The sequence below is a fragment of the Thermobia domestica genome, chromosome 9, assembly GCF_964235325.1.
Source record: "Thermobia domestica chromosome 9, izTheDome1.hap1.1, whole genome shotgun sequence".
NCBI lineage: Eukaryota > Metazoa > Arthropoda > Insecta > Zygentoma > Lepismatidae > Thermobia > Thermobia domestica.
In genome coordinates this window covers 101,166,480-101,182,809 of record NC_137462.1, presented here as the reverse complement: position 1 = coordinate 101,182,809, position 16,330 = coordinate 101,166,480, and the positions used below count along the sequence as shown (strand labels likewise).

Sequence of the window (16,330 nt, the reverse complement as noted above, 5' to 3'; positions counted from 1 at the left end):
TTTGATCATATCTTTAATAATAAAGAATAGGCATTTTGCCTAACATCCGGTCTCTACACCTCACATAGGGAACTATTTTTCTTTGCAAGGAAAGAACACGATAAGATGATGGGGCATAGATTTTTTCACTTTGTATCATCGATGGACTATAGGGGCGAAAATACATAGTGATATGAGGCGCGAGTGACGAAATCAATGAATTTTTTAAAACCTAAAGGACTTATAATTAGTGTTGCCAATTTATGGATTTTGTCACTAAAAAAATCTAGCGATTTGATAATATATTTTAGAGACAAGATTTGTTTCGATTACCATCGTTAAACTAAGGATTTAGCAACTTTCGAAATGTCGTACAGCAAATAAACTAGCATTATCTCCATTACAATTAAGGTTTCTAGTGACTTTTCGAAATACGTTTAGTGACATTATGTTAACGTTGTTGGCAACACTGAATAATTGCTTTCTATTTGAAAAAAAAAAAGAAATCAGAGGGTTTTGAGAGGCTCAATGTTCTTATGGTAAAATATTTTAAAAATCCACTCTTCGATTCTTGACGGTTAAATGGGCTTACTTTACGTTCTTCATTTCAATAAATTACATGTATGAGCAAAATATGCTTCATGCAAAATCTCAGAACTTTGACGTGATATGCAAAAATTTTTATCATTTTCGTTTTCTACGCATCAAAGTAATTCAGAATCACCTATTATTTTCCCGGGCGTAAAAATTATGTTGGGTAGTGTAACATAATTTCAAAGATCGAGCGCTAATAAAGTCTGTATTTCTTTAGGCTTGACACAGACTTGCTACAACGAATACTCTCAACACGGACAGTTGCAAGATTTGGCTAAAATAATTTTTTTTCTGGATTTAATTATAATGATAAATATAGTTAGGTTTTAGATCCCAAACATGTGAAAGTGGTTCTGAGCGGTTTCAACATTAACACAGGAGAAGAAAATGTTTCGTCCATACATATCCCCATCAGGATTCTGCCGCCTATGTCGGACAATTTGTCCATACCGACCAGATGCCGCGGTCGGATTGCCGGCGCCGGACGCCGGCATCTTTCAGCGCGATTTTCGATCGCGACGAATAGTTGCCTTGGCGAGCGGTCGGCAAACAGCCGGAAATGAGCATTAAATGCGCCGGCACCGCCGTCGGAAAGTTGTCTTGCCGAGCAGTCGGCAAACAACCGTAAAGGCGCAGTAAATGCGCCGGCGCCGCCGTCGAAAAGAGGCCAACATAAGGAGTCGGCAGAGGGTCGGAAAGAGGCCTTTCCGATTGTTTCGCCGGCTCTGACGGTCGGCAACAGTCGGCAAAGAGTCGGCAAAGGGAATTTTACTTGACGATTTTCGACCGCTTGCCGCCTCCGCAAAAGGTCGGCAACTTTGAACAAGTAGATCGTCGTGCCGCCGCGGACGGGTGCCGGCTGCCTCCGGCGGCCCGCCACCGTCGAAGGCGGCAATCCCTCTTTCCGACCGCGACTTCCTGATGGGAATATAATGACAGCGAAGCAAGAAATTTTTCCGAATTCAAAAATTTAGTGTATATCCTCAACGAGGACAACTCCGGACAGTTGCAAGAGAGAAAAGACAAAATCAATTACCAGAGACATACCACTGTCCTAGATATTCGATCGTATAGAAAAGCAGATTGTAACTCGGATCTAAATCTCATGATTGGGCAAAGATTTTCTGTAATAATTTCGTGTTCAAAGATTAATAATGATAAGTAATAGCATGTCACGCACATTAAAGGAAGAAGAGAAAAAGAATCGCAATATTTACTGAGAAATATCGCTATGTAGGTCTTTGTTCAACACATCTGCAGAACAGTTAACCCTGTACGTAGACGACATGTTCAGAGATGACTACTGTGAATTCAAAAGCAATAACTCAATACTGGACTAACAGACAGACAAAGACGAGTACGGTCACCATATAGGAACTAGTATGTGCCCTATCCAAATATCGAAGTTTCAGAATCCTGTGTTACTTCTCCAACAATTTTATAGAGGTAGTTGGTGAGTACTTCAAATTATATCCCTGTAGCAAAACTCCCTCTATACAAATTGTTGCGTGCGTACCTTAAGATCTGAAACATAGATTTTTGGATAGAGCACGTACTAGTTCCTAACAAGTAAAGGGTCCAAATGGATGAATCCAGTTTCGGGATGAGACATAGTGCGCCTGATAAAGAATATGAAAATATGTATATGTGCAAAGTTATAGCGGCTGAGCGCCGTAAGAAATGGAGGGGGAGGGTCAAAGTTGGTGGGAGAAGGGCTATGCTATGTTACAGAAATGCATCAAATAAACTGTTGAATCATAAAAATAGTGAAAGAGAAAATGCAAACGCTGGTAGTTTCATATGTTGGAAAAAGAAGAATGGGCCGAGTAGATCATGAACCTCCGTCGCCATCTTGAAATCCCCCATTTTGAAATTTGTAATATTTTTTTGAAATGGAAAGATATTCGTGCGATACATCAATTAGGGACAGCATGCTCTCAGAAAGCCAATCATGAACTTTATTTATCGTTATCTGCACTTATTTGAAAAACTTGGAATATATATAACGAAAATCTAGGAGACATACTCGTATGTTGAAAGTTTGGATTATCATGAAAACACATCTAAGTTAAACATATTATCTACAAGCCAAGAAACCTAACAGTGAAATTTGATATCCAAGTTGTATATTATTACATTATTATTTATGACATTACTTTCAATTTGCTTCATGTAGTGCCGAAGATAACTGTTCCGGTTTGGAAGAACAGCTTTCGGTCCTTTTTCGCTTTTGGTCGAGAACAATGTGGAATTTATGTAGCTACCTTTTGTTAAATTACATATCACCATATCACAATAAAATCTGATAGATTGGAATATAATTATTACATACTGTACGTAAACCACTATTTTTTCGCCACTTACTATATTTTTCACTCAGCTTTCTTTGTTCACCTTTGTAAGCATCAGCAACTTGGGACGAGCATAGCATATGATATCTGGATGGAAAGTAGACTACTGCAGTCGAATACAGCAATGAAGTTGTAGCGGAAAATACATTATCGGGTGAGGTGACTTTCTCGAATATCGTGATAATCCAAACTTTCAACATACGAGGTCCAGAGTCCTAGGTTTTCGTTTAAAAAAAAAAAAACTATAAATATGATCCCAAATCTTCCAAATAAGCACAGATAACGATAAATGAAGTTCATAATTGACTTTCTGAGAACATGCTGTCCCTAATTGATATATCACATGACTATCTTTTCATTTTAAATAAACACAAATTTCAAAATGGCGGATTTCAAGATGGCGACGGAGGTTCATGATCTACTCTGCCCATTTCTCTTTTGCCAATATGTGAAACTACCACCGTTTTCATTTTCTATCTTTCACTATTTTTATGATTCAACAGTTTATTTGATGTATTTCTATAACATTGCATAGCCCTTCTCCCACCAACTTTGACCCCTCCCCCTCCGTTTCTTATGGCGCTCAGCCGTTATAACTTTACTCATATACATATTTTCATATCATCTATCAGGCGCACTATGTCTCATCCCGAAACTGGATTCATCCATTTGGACCCTTTACTTGTAAGTGAAGTCTTGACCCGACTGCTGTAGGTCCCATAGTTTTGGAGCTATGGACCATTAAATTTCATTTTTTTCATGTTTTCGGCAGCCTATAACTCCGAAAGGAAAATTTGTGAACCCAGGTTGATCTATATTTTTTGTCTATATATAGAGAGAAAGAAAGAAATAAAGAAAGAAAAGCGAGGGCGTCAAATTTCCATTGGTTGCTTTCGAAATTAATCAAACTGAACATGGGTAAAAAATCAAAAGTCTTACGTCTCAATACCATAATACTGTACAACTTAAATATGTTTACATTTCTAGCTTTTATTAATGCATCGTAGCCGATTCCGTGAAATGTTAAGGATTGTAATAAGGAGAGTAAGGATTCTGTACTCTTAAACAAAATTTCAACGCTACGAAGTATGTTTTGGTTTCGTACTTACACAATCGAAGGTTTTCCTGTCTTCATGTCATCATGAAAGTGGTTTATTGACAGTTTAGTAGACTTATAATACATACGTTGCGTCCTCATTCTTTGTAGAATGCACTTGCACGCACAATACTTCGATCCGAAAGTCGGGACTTTCCCTACAGGCAGTTGAACTGTCATTTCATCAGTGTTACAAAATTAGTTATAATATTGCTAAATCTGCACTTTCAAAGAATGTAACAAAATAGTGCAAATGTTTAGTTTTAGTTTATCTCAGAGTAAGCAAGCGAGTAAAGACGTGAGAAAAACAAACTACTTAGTTGATGAGTGTATCCCTGAAAAAGTTGCTGTTGATTTACTTTCGGTTAGATATTTGTGCAACAACTCATAACCTTCTAAATGTTACCATATCTTACATTTTAAAACATGACAATTGATTTTCCCCTCATTTCCTACAAAATTTTGACTCTACAATGATTAATATTAATGTAATTTAAGCGCATTCCTGTTATTCTTCCGGACTTACTTCCTGTTTGATTCAGAAAATTGTCATGTTGCAGCATATAATCAATATATGGCATGACCTACTGTTTATCGTGGGATACGAATCAGTGCTCTAAAGTGGAGAGATTTGTTCTGCAAAATAGGAATTTTAGATACCTTTCGCGGTTACATGACGTCAGAAACCAAAACACCCAGGTCATCATCATCACTAACATGAAGCTCTGCCAATTACGTGATAGATAATTTGCCCCACAGTCGAAGTTTTCATTCAATAAATAAATCTTTCCTCTAAATCTTTCTTGCCATGAAAGTATTGTCCTCTTCAATATCGCCCATCAAATGCAGTTTTTAATTCCACTCTAATTTTTATTACATCCCTTAAAATATTTCTTCTTAAGCAATGTGTTATTCTCTACTTCAAGGGAAAAAAAAAAATATAATAATGTAAAGGATGTCAACATTTTGCGACAGGCCATAGGCAGCGCATCTCGTGACATAATTTTTCGGTTAGAAAATTCTAATTCTAGAATTCTTTCACTATTCTAAATAAGCAAAGCCACAAAATGAGTGAAAGTAAGCATATACAGTACACTTATACATAATGAAAAGTATCAGTAACTCTTTTGAAGTATTAGTTTTTACCACTTTTTCTCCATGCTTTTATATTTTTCAATATGAAAAATGATTTTCAGAGTTCTGTTGTGTTGGAAGATTTAATGTCTTTCTACTTATTCATCATTAATTTCACGACAATATACTAATGGCATTTGCATTGGGAATTGATATGTCTGCTGTCTCGTATACTTGAATTGCAAGGTATACTGTTTTTACAACTGTTAACAGTATACACGCAACGTATAATGCATCAAATTATTATGACAGTTGCAGAGGTGCCCTTAATTACGAACACCTTGTCCATGTGTTCTTGCATTGTTGTCTCAAGACGCTTCAAAACTGTCTATTTTGTATTTGTTGGGAGACTAGAAAGATGTGTTAATTGCAATAATACGTACCAGATCATTTCAATATAAAATTATTGTTAAAAGAAGAAAAAGAATGATATATAATGTTCTTGTTTATATTGTAGTTTTTGAAACTTTTACAGAATTATAAAATATTGGTTCTAATATCTAAATTTTATATGTATGTTATAATTTATATCAGTATATATGGGAATACAAAATGTTATTAAAGTGCACGTCGGGTAATAATTAGCTAAGTGGTGTTAAATTATTTGCTGCTCATTATTTATATAGGATAAGGTTTAGGTGTCGTTAGGCTTAAAAAATAAGCCTACTGATATACAGATGGTGATCAGAAAAATGGAAACACCTGAACGAAATTCAACGTACCAGATTAATATGGTGTCGGGCCACATTTCGCCTTCAGAACAGCCTTGACGCGACGTGGGATGGAGGCATAGAGGTCGTGAATGGTAGCAAGTGCAATTTTACACCATTCCTCGTGCAGGGCATCGGCCAGTTCTGTGAGAGAGGATGGAGGTGGAAATCGTCGCCGAAGTCGTGTTTCCAAGACGGACCACAGATGTTCAATTATGTTGAGATCTGGGGATTGGGCGGGCCAGGGGAGGTGTTGAACTTCATCCCGATGTTCCTCAAACCACGCTGCAACAACGCCAGCTGTGTGAATGGGTGCATTATCATCCTAGAAGATGGCGTCATTGTCCGGGAACAATATCCGGACAATAGGATGCAAGTGGTCTCCTAAAATAGCGACATAATCGTTGGCAGTGATTCGTCCGCTAAGTGTGACCACAGGACCCAATGAAAACCATGATATGGCGGCCCACAGCATCACCGAGCCGCCGCCACGTTTCACAGTTTCACTGCAGATCATAAGCTTCTTTAGGTGTTCTCCACACATAACCACGGCTCGTGGTTGGGAATAGGGTGAAGGATGACTAATCCGACCATATCACACGTTTCCAGTCCTCAACGGTCCAAGTTGCATGGTCGCGGCACCATTTCCCACAGAACACATCACGGCCAGTGGACGTACATATTAGATCCAGAACGTCCAGTTTTAGTACATTGACTTATGCGTAACATCCATTGGTGGTCCATATTACGTTCGGCAATGGATATCCACATTCTGAACTTGAGTGGACGGTCCATTGGATGTCCATATTACGTTCAGAAATGAATATCCATTTTCTGGACTTCAGTGGATGGTCCATTGGATGTCAATATTTAATCCACGAATGAAACGTCCACGGAGCTACATGATCTGGATAAAAAAAAAAGGGACGTACGGAAAACAACATTCAATTGTTAGTGACGGCACATGCGCAGATCCTTGCACAGTGCACTCTCAGCAGGTTTGAATTCAGTGGTTGAGAAGCGTAAAAATTTCAGTGATATTAATACTATTAGTTCTATGTTGGATTGAAGAAGGAAGAGAGAATAGGAACTGCGAAAAAGGTAAGATATGATGAGTGATTTGTTTATATAGATTTATTCCGGTGCACCATTTATTATACAGTACAACTGAAAGTTTATGTGTATGTGGACAAAAGTAACTCATTATCAATTATAGGCTGGGGTAACGTAGATGGGCACGTGGGAATTGGTAATATATATATATATATATATATATATATATATATATATATATATATATATCAGTGAATTCAGATGGTGAAGGGTGCAATAACACCCTCATATAAGATACTAGTGAGGTTCGTTCCTTCTGTACCAAAGCTCAGGACTCAATTCGACATTACTCGAAAAGACGGTTCTACCAAAATTTGACAGATTTCTTACATTCCCAGGTTAGATTAGAGTTTTGTATTTCTTTTAGCCGAGCATGCACAAAATGAGGAGCTCCATTACTACTTGCAGATTGACTTCAGGAGGGCTCAGTATGGGTTAACTACTGTATCGCCGGACCAATTTTAGAAAATTTACCAAATAAATTGGAGAGTTTCTTTTGGTTCGTGAGTAAAAGTAAGTTGAGGGTGATAGTTACCAAAATACTTGTCGTTAGTTATTTTTGATATTGTAAGCTACACTATATATATGGGGGGCGGAAGGGGAGGGTTCTAGATTACTGGTCCCCCATGCAGATTAGTAGCTGGGTATGTTTCTTTCTGTACTAAAGAGTATACATTTAACTTATACAGTATTGCCGAGCGAGCGTTAGCGAGTGAAGGCGGGTTAGAGCCCCGCAGGGCACGTTGTTTTCTGTCTTTATTACTACTCAATGGGAAGGGGGGCCAGTAATCTAGAACCTTGCCGGGCGGAAGGGACTATTTGGCGGTATATTTGTTATGATTTTTGGGAAAGGCAGTGCGTAAATGACAAGGTTGTGTCATATCGTGATTGAGTTTTATGAAGTTATACAAAAATGAGTGTCAGTTGTCGAAATTGTGTGAAAGGCATGGTCTACTAAAGAGGCAAAATGTTTATTGTGACTAGTGTAAACAAATTGAAGCTACAGAAAAGAAGAGGAACAATTAACCAAACCTAATCGAGTATAATCTAATTTAGTACATTTTGGTACTTTTTTGGATTGCATGTAGTACCTCCCCCAAAGCTGTGCAACACATAAGTCGTGCATTTTATGAAATGAACTGTTAGATGAAATTGTTTTTCCACTATCCTCGTTTATGCGTATACTCATCGCCGCTGACGCGCCTGCTCCCTACGGACGCTGTTTCTGCTCTCCTGTTTTGACTCGGTTAGATGGCATTCGTGCTTTTTACTGGCCACGTAGCACAAATTAGTCAGTGTTTTATGGACTGGCTTTTATGCCATACGTTCACATCGTATTTCGAACATTAATCATTATCAAGTGAGCCAGGGCCAATATCTAGTATTTTGGGTGAGGAACTAAATAATATTCCTTTTCTTGTTTTCGTATTCTGGCAATACAGCAGTAATACCATAAGTATAAATACATTGCGAATGTGAGCTCCTCCTTGGCTAAGCAGTTGGCGTGCGAGACCCGAGTTCGATTACCGGCGAGAGCTCAGGTGGTTCGGATTCCACGTTAATCAGTAAGTTTACGTCTTATATACCCTTTTCCGTATAGATTTTTATCGTGTATTTAAGTATCAGCGCTTTGCCAAGAAACAGAAATGTCAGTTAATAAATGAACGTAAATGGTCTATAGCATCAATTTTTTTTGATCATAATAGTAAAGTTTATTATTTACAGTATCCTTTATATTTATTAAGTTGAAATAATTACTAGCAAATGCTAGCAGCAGGCCCGTATCCAGGGGGGTCTAGGGGGGCCGGGCTCCCCCTAAATTTTTGCTGGCCCCCTTTAAAAATTTTACGATACGCTTAGATATGAACTATAATATGGTGATGAACTATAATATGGTTGCATCAGGCCCCCCTAACTTCAGCCGCCCCCCCATAATTTTTGGGCTGGCTAGCAGTGATATTTTTTTCTTCGTCACATCTGCCACAGGTGGATAGAAGAAATGTCATTGGTTAAAGATTTTAGCTCTCAGATTTCTAGAAGCTGGGAGTAGGAGATGTAGAAGCGTGTTTTCTTCGAATATCGGGGTTGGATTAACACGTACAATGTAACTATAGAAATTTTCAGTTTTAAAGTTTCGGCGTAAAAGGTATATCGACCAGATGAGGTTGAGTGGAAATTAGTCGCAATTCGGCGTGTAAGTAAAGACGGATAGTGTAATGACATCTATGCGTATTGATATCTTGCGAAACTTCATAAATACGTCCATATATTATTTAGTAACGTTATTATATTATATATTTACAATATTTCCAATAACGAGGAAGATTTAGTAAGGAAAAAGTAATACAGGTTAACACATCCTATGGTTTTTTTCATTATTTCGGTATTTTCCAGTTTTTTTTTTTTTTTTTTTTTTTTGTACTTTATTTTCATTCGAATTAAGTACTTTCTTCCTACTTTGTTTCCGTGTGAGAGGAAATTTTCATCTCCTTATATACTTCATGGCGTTTGTCATGGTTCCTTCGGTGCAGAGCGGTGTGATGTGGAGGGACATGTGTGTGAGCTCACAGTAAGAAAGTTTAACGTTATTTTCATTCACCGATGGACTTGTACTAATAACTATCCGATTTAATTTTAAGCTTTCCTCCGGACATGTAATTTATTCCTATTTACTTAGTTCACCTTTTGATTAGAGTAATTTCTATTATTTAAATTTTCTTAAACTGGATTTTTTTTTAATTTTCATTTTTATTATCTTTGTTTATTAACCAACTTTTGGTGGTAACGAAGTTTGTTTGTTATATAGAATTTGTTTGTAAATTCCAATTCTGAAGGTCGTCTAGCGGAGACGAAATAACTAAGACGCAGTTAATAAGGGGGAACTTTCTAATGGTGGTCCTCCTTCGTATCTGCTTGGTCACAGACTTATAGCTGGTTTGAGGATAGTATAATCGGTCTGTATTGAGAGGACCATACGTTTTTGGGGTCTATGGCTAATTGTTTCGGTTTAAGTCAACAAATGGTTGTAAGTTTTGTAAGTTCATAGCACACCATCTCCAGAATTAAATGGCATTTGCGGTACTGTCCTAGTAGAAATGCAGTGTTAGGTTCATACGTGTAGCATGTTACCAGAGACACGAGTCTGAAATATAAAAAAATATCAAATAAATTGCTTCATCAATTTGGTTTTAGTCTTAATATTTAAAGATTTGGTTTTAGTGTTAATATTTAAAGGCTAAATTGTAAGCTATAATGAAATGAAATCTTTAAGTTTAACGTCCCACGATTATGCCAGTTAGGCTAAAGGAGACGGTGATAATGAGAAATGAGTGAAATGGTGGAATGAAGAAAGTGGGAGGAAACGGGAGAACCCCGAGAAAACCCACGAGCACGATGTTTGTCCACCACAAAGTCCACACGGCGCGAGCTGGGATCGAACCAGGGACCCCAAGCACCGGAGGTGAACGCTCTACCACTGAGCCACCGCGCCCCCCTGTAAGCTATAATGGACATAGTTAAAATTGTAATTGATTTCATAATTTCTTCTAAGACAGGTAATGATTTTTTTATCCAGGATAACACGGAAATAAAATTTACTTGAAAGAAAAGTTTCGGGTTGAAAATGGGCTGTAGTGTAATAATTTGACGTGCAATGACTCAAATATGTTTATCTCCTTTTTTCAAAAAAAAAAAAAAAAAAAAAAGTACAATTTTTATGTTGCACATTTAATGTGCGATAAATATATTTTCGAAGTAAATCGGCTCAATGTTAGATAGATAACATTTTTGAAGTCGATTACAAATATCTACCTTATAACATTTTTCCTTTCAATTACACATAATATATCATGTCTTGCTCGACGGTGAGTAATTGAACTGTATTGTATGGTAGGCTATATTCCTAATACTTTAGATTTTAGTATATCGTATACGCCTGTGTAATATCCTCATTTTTATCAGCAACTTACGCTAGAGCTCAAAAGAAGAGTCTTTTTTTTTTTTTTCCTGTGGGCCCTACTTTCCTTGGTAAGGCCGCTCAAAGAGCTCAATTTTGAATTTTATTTTTGGTTTATAGGCAACTTTCGAAAAACAAAGGACCAGGAAAGGGTGTGGGGTATTGGAAAGAAGTAGGATAAAGCTTATTCATAAATTAACATCTCGTTACTTTGTCATTCAGGAGTCAGATAAATGTTTGTAGTTAGCATGTCTATTTTGACCTAATGGTCCAGTTTTACTGCAAGCCTGTATCTGCGCACTGCATAACAGAAAAGCAGAATGTTACCTTATGAACAGCTCGTATTCGACTTCTTTCCAATATCCTATTTCCTTTCCTGGCAAATTGTTCATCGAAAGTTGCCTAAAAGCCAATGTAAAATTCAAATTTGGACCCTTAGAAGGACTCTTCCAATGAAAGAAGGTCCCACAGGAAAAAACGCAAGTTAATTTATTTTGTCTCCTTTTGACTTCTAGAAGTTCCTGTAGAGCTTGTCCACGATTTTTATAATACCATATATATATATATATATATATATATATATATATATATATATATATATATATATATAGGGTGGGTGGGTGGGTGTTGTTCAAGTAGTTTCAGCAATTTAACATCGTCATCCTAGGTTGTTACCAGTTTGAAAAGGATGCATAGATATTTCCTTCACAAATGGTTGAAAAGCAGTAAATAAATAAATAAATAAAATACTGGTTAATTTGTATTTTTTACTGTAGTGACGTGATATGTATTAATGCTCTTCTTGCTTTATATATATATTACCGTTTTTTAACCATTCGTGAATCCAGTGCTTGTGTATTCACTCTATTAGTAACAACGAGGATACCAATGTAAAATCGCCAAAAGTACTTTCGTTTATTTTCTTCATTGCATGTGTGTTGAGCTATTATTTTTTTTGGTTTATATATCATCACAGCCCACTCTGACTTAGATTACAAACACCTTTCTTCTACGTCTTTGGAAGGCTCCCCTATTGATGAAATTTAATTCTAACACTGGGAAGACACTCGCTTAAAGTAGTAGACAGGATGCAGGCAAGCCTTCGTTGCCCGTGGTTGTGGCTTAAGGTTTGTCCGTTGTCCATTTGAACGAAGTTGTTCGAATAAAACTTTACCAAAAATTACCTTAGAAGTTCGTATATTCTTTTAGGATGATTATCACGTTTCAGCTTCGAACAATAGGAGTCACAAATATCATTCTAAACCCTAAGTGTGCAAAGAACTTGAAATCAAAGATTTTATGCATAAATGTCGTACTATAAATTATCCTTTTATTTCTCTACCCGTGCTCACATATGTAGCTTTTTCTAACTGGACAATTGCCCAACACTGTGACCTCATTCACATCTGCTGGTCAATTTTTAAAGGTGCTTCATTTTTTCCTTCCATAGTATTACATTCGAGCATCGAAACCTTTAACGAGTCATTTTTTTTTAAATGTTGAGTAGATATATTTTGGGGGGAAGGAGAGAAATTTTGATCTACGGAATGTATCAAAAAGTCGTTCCTACGCTTGGGAGGTGATTCTAGATCAAAATGGGACGAAAATTTAGCATTTTTGCGCTGGGTCCTCTTTTGACTCCGGGGAAACTTATTTTTATTTGTGACTTTTACACTAATTTGTCTCAGCACTGAAGGGAAAGGGTATGAGATATTGGAAAGAAGTTGGATAGGACCTATGCGTTAGGTAACATCACGGTTTGTCTTGCCAGGTTTGAATTACGAAAACGCATGTAAATAGAGCTAGACACGATGTCTTGAGGTTTTTGTTCTCCTGTTGATCTCTAGAATTTCGCCTCAAGCGTTGTAAACAACCTTCTGATTCAACCTGTGTAAAAAAAACTTACATTTTCGAAAAATAAAATAAGCTTGGACGTATAAGTATTAAAAATATTCTACTACAGCTTTTTAATTAAAAGTAGTGTTACAGAATAACGATATCTGTACATACAAGTGTATTGTATATAAAAATCGAAAGTTACATAAATTTCCATACTTTTAATTCTATTTTAAATTTCCTTATTTAATACAGACAGCTAAGACAAGGCTCATAGCAAGCTGAGAAAGGCTGAGTACACCTCACATCTGGAACACAGACGATGAAGGACGTTTACGTAAACGAAAGGAACAAAGGCCTTTAACACCAGAAGTTAACAGTGAAACTTCGGACGACGAAGTGAATTCTATGATCGAAATGCTACCTACACCACCTAAAGTAACTAAATCTATTAGGAAGCAAGATGTTGGCGTTAGTTCCGTGTGCCTTGCTTCTGCTGAAGATAAGGAACAAAGTAAGTATCTCATTTAAATGAGCTATATTAGACAAGCTTCGCTAACACTTCCATGTGATAAGTCGCGTTGCACGCACATTGCACCTATTTAGGCATATGCATTGGTCGGGAAATGCAAAACTAGCTGAACTGAATTTGATGGATTTAATTCGGCACTTTATTTTGTTAGAAACTATTAGAAGTTCCAAAGTTCGAATAGATTTTAATCCCGTTTTACTTTTCAACTTAGTTAAATCTATTATTAAAACATATGAAGCTCAAGAAATAACGAATAAGTTCTGTGCATAATTTTGTGCTTCGTGAGGATCCATGCGAAAGAGAATATTAAAGTTTTATATAATTTGTATTACTTTCAAAATTGTATAGGGTTACAGGAGTACAAGTAGTTATACTTTAGACTGGAAGTTTATTAGCTGTTAGACATATTTCGACGGTTCAATGCAGCAACCTCGTAGATCAACAGTACAGGATTTGGTAAAAATATCTATTCAGTATTAGCTGCTAACTCTGTTGAAACTGCCCCTTTTCTGAAGGCGAATTCAGATCTTTTTTTTTTTTTTTTTTTCATTACAGAAAAGGAATGAAATGCTATGGTTCATATCTTGCTAAAACCTTATAGTTATATTCTTTTGCTCACAAATGATAAAGCTAAAAAGGCAAAATATCTTGATTTCGCCAAAAGTCGACATATCTGCTTATGCGTTTCTGGAGAAAAGTGCAATAATGTATTTATAATTACAACTATGTGTTTAAGATACTGAGTTTGGGCAATTACTTGGTTTGAAGAAGAAATCGTCTGCTATCTTTATGCATTCAAATCAGACTTTTCATAAAAATTTGAAACTTGTAAAAAGTATAAAAATTTCGACATATAGTATAGGTGTTCGGATCCCGAATCTATCCTTCTGTTGGAGATTATTAGAGTTCTCTTTAGTTTTCCAATGAATGAAGGGATAATGATTCTGCAAAGACTCAGTAATTTCGTAGGGCTCAATATTTTCGTAATTTCATTTCAGTTTTCAAAGTTTTCTTATTAGTTGAAAGCTCTTTCAGGTTAACCGAACAAGCAGCAGTAGAGAAAAAGAGAACAATAAACTCCCGATTATTCGCGGAATTAGCTGGCAGAGGCACCGCGAATAGCTGAAAATGACAGACAATACTTGTTCGTAAAATAAAAATTGTCCTACCTTAAAAAACTTATTGTATTGTACGTAAAACGTAAGAAAAAGCGTGCAAATATGTATACAGAACACTAAAAATATTTGTACCGGTATTGTTCAGTACAACGTGAAACAATCAACGAAAAAGTGTATATTTACAGTGAAGCCAAGGTACGATACTGTAAGTTAATTTATACTCTATATTTAAACAGTCTCGTTCTGTATGACTCGTGCAGTAGCTTTATTGAGTTAACTTTTTTCCGAAAGACGCCAGCGTATAATCGGGAGTATGCTATAGTTTATTGAAAAATGCTATAATCTGATGTTGCTGTTAGCTCACCATTCACTTTCTCAGTTTGTTTGCATGTAGTAAAACCCAATTGGAATTGGCTGAGGTATGATTTTAGTTTTAATGAAAAATGTGTTCAGGTAGGCAGTTTCTTTGTGTAATCAATTATTATTATTATTATTATTATTATTATTATTTCCTTTTCCTTCAGAATTTCTTAAATACTTTTGAAATTAATTTTAACTCTAAATAACAACCGTAACCGTTTATAGTAAATTTGTTTCCCACATTGCAATGACAAGACTCTCTCCAAGCACTATGTTCCTTTGTGATTTGTGGTGGATGGAGTTAATAAAAAAAGGAAGTCAAAATATGTATTTCTCAGTGTCATTCTAAGAATGTGAAATGATGATGTCGCGCCATACAATATTTCAATTATAGATTTTTTTTCAATAAAAAGTTTTATATTCCATATAGTTTTAGAAAAATAAAGTAATAAATAGACTATGCTTTATGGTATACATTAGGGATTATATATAGAAACATTATAATTAGGATGATTCCATGTGCTTTGGAGGTTGATTCCTGCAAGGACACTGAACATGTTAGATTAGTGGAAAGCATGCAGTGTTGCACCCAATTGTGATAAGCATCAGAGGGTACTTTTCTGCTTTGCTGGCGGCTCAATTCTCATTTGACAGTAGAAAACTTTGAATCTCTTCTTGGTTTTATATACATTTTTCAGCTTTCTTCCAACTGCAATATCTAATTCTGTAATAGTTTGTCATAACAGAAAAAAGTGTAAGGGCATGCATTTCTTAAAGTGCTTTTCTTCCTTTTTTCCGTAATATGATTTCGTAAATTTCCATAATTATTCATCTCAACACATTTTTTCTATTGTCCAGAAGACATGGCTTCCTTTGAAACATGCTATTTTAAGTGCTTAATCTTTCATAATGCTTACGTAAACACATTTCAATAACAATACATTTTGTAATTTGTGGGTCAATTTGGAATTTGTAATTTTAACTTTGTACCTTTGAGTCTCGTTTGTATAGTTTAAAGTTAGAAGTTCTCAGGTTCGATCCCCGACCCCGGTCACGTAATTTTTACTCTTTAAAATTAAACATAAAAACTTATTTAACTACAAGCTCATAATTTGATTTTTTTTAAATAATTTTGATCGTTCTGATGTTGATAGTATCTAGAATTAATTTTCCCATTTTCTTGATTTCAGAAAAAAGAAATGTGGATAACAGCAATAAGAAAGGATTTCTGTCAATCACTCATTGTGTACAGGACCAGATTTCAGTGTTTTGTGCCCATGGGCCCTAGCGAAATTTCTAGATAGTTTTATAGCGAAATAGCTAGATAGTTTTATAGCGAAATATCTTACTATTTTTAAATAGCTAGATAGTTTTATGTATTTTCTTTGTATACAAATGTAAAAAATTACAATCTTCTTGAAAATAAATCAAGGAAACTGTTAAGAACTTTAATGACAGGTCAGTCAATAAAGTGTATTGTTATCTTATTTCTTTCTTTTTGTTACGACTTCCTTATTTTTATAATGTATACAATTTCAAAGTTAAGGATTTG

At 35.8% G+C, this 16,330-nt stretch overlaps 1 long non-coding RNA gene across 1 annotated transcript; it reads left to right on the top strand.

Moving 5' to 3' along the window:
* The first annotated feature begins 6,831 nt into the window (after positions 1-6,831).
* On the top strand, positions 6,832-16,259 carry LOC145694055 (uncharacterized). Its single transcript, XR_014132898.1, has 3 exons — positions 6,832-6,965; positions 13,024-13,282; positions 15,969-16,259. It is a non-coding gene; the product is annotated as an uncharacterized LOC145694055 (long non-coding RNA).
* The last annotated feature ends 71 nt before the right edge of the window (positions 16,260-16,330 follow it).